Source organism: Fonticula alba, assembly GCF_000388065.1.
Source record: "Fonticula alba strain ATCC 38817 unplaced genomic scaffold supercont2.1, whole genome shotgun sequence".
In the NCBI taxonomy this organism is placed as follows: domain Eukaryota; order Rotosphaerida; family Fonticulaceae; genus Fonticula; species Fonticula alba.
Window position 1 is genome coordinate 4,284,416 of NW_009242971.1, and position 1,522 is coordinate 4,285,937.

Here is a 1,522-nt window from a genome sequence, read left to right on the forward strand (position 1 = left end):
GGGATCCCCGGCAGGGTCGCACAAAATGCGTGGACAGCCGCGGGTAAACATTCTACTCCTTCCTGGGTCACAGCCCCCCTCCCCTCTCGCCACCCCGCGCAGACACACACCCGCACACGCACATGCGCGCGGGAAAGAGGCGCTGGCAGCCGGCCCCCTGGATTGTGTGTGGGGGGGAGGGGCGGGCGGAAGCCGCCTACCAGTGTGGCGGTCCACCAAAGGGAGCCCCCCCTTGCCGATGCGTGTTTGCCGGGGTCGACCTTTCATCCATCTCGCCAATCGGTGCGGGAAGAACGGCACCTTGGAGACTGTCTTGCCAATGATCTCAGCAGCGGGGTTTCCCTTGCCCCGGTTGGTCGCCGCGGGCCTGGACCCGGCGTACAGGCCCCGGTGGAGGACCAAATGTTCCCAATCAGGCGCCGGCCGATTCGGGGACCCAAAATGCAGGGGCTCTATTGTGGACCAGGGCCCGGCGGGGCTGGGAGGCGAGGGCCTTGCGGTTGGAGAATGGAGCACCAAAACGAGGGGAACACCGCGGCTCCTCGGATCGAAATTACCTTCGAGTTGCGCAATTGAACACACGCCCCAGGCGTCCGATGAAGGTACTACTCGAGGCTAGCGCACAAGAGAAGGGGCTGTAAGTCCCTTCCCCCCCCCTGCCTTTCACCCTTGGTGGGGCCATCCAGCTGCACACCCAACGGGGGTGACAAAGAGAAATCGTCCCGCGCGCAGCGCCCCCCCCCCCCCCCCCCCCCCCCCCCCTCGCCCGGGAGACCTCTCGGTGAGGCCCACCCACTGACGCTCACACGGTGGCGATCGGACCCCGGGGCCTCATCCTGCCGCCAACCGGCCAGCTTCCGGCTTCGCGGGGGAGGGGCATCCGGCTCCCCTTGTTGATTCGTGCAAATACTTCCCCGCAAGGCCCCGCCCTCCTGCGTTCAGGTCTCCCCAAAGGGGCCCCCTGCCCCTACGTGTGTATGGGTGCACCGGCCAGCCTGGAACCCGCTTCATGCGCAGTCCCTGGCGAAAGGGGTGGCAGTTGGTGTCTTCTGGAAACAGGAGGACAAAGAACATGCGGATTTGACGTAAATCCATGCTATGGACTAAATTTGCCCTGCAGAGCCCCGCGCGAACGTGTGGGGAGTGGGCACGAGGCATGCTTTCGTCCGGGTGATCAGTATGCTGCCATTACAAAGCCCGATCGCTGATCGGGGTCACGGGGTATTCCGTTAGTGTATCGCCCCTCGGCGGTAGCTACGGCGTGCTCTGCGAGCGCATGTCGGCGTTTCTACATAGCCGCCTCTGGACGCCCCCCCCCCCCCCCCAGCGCATGACACACGATCCAGCCCACTCCGTCGGGCAATAAAATCTTCCCCGCAGGCCAGGAAACATGCCCGGCTCTCGCCCTCTGGCTCTGATGCTAATCAGAGGGCACGAGAGGGGCAAGCATGTGTGTGTGAGAGAGAGAGAGAGAGAGTGAGAGAGAGAGAGTGAGAGAGAGAGAGAGTGAGAGAGAGAGAGT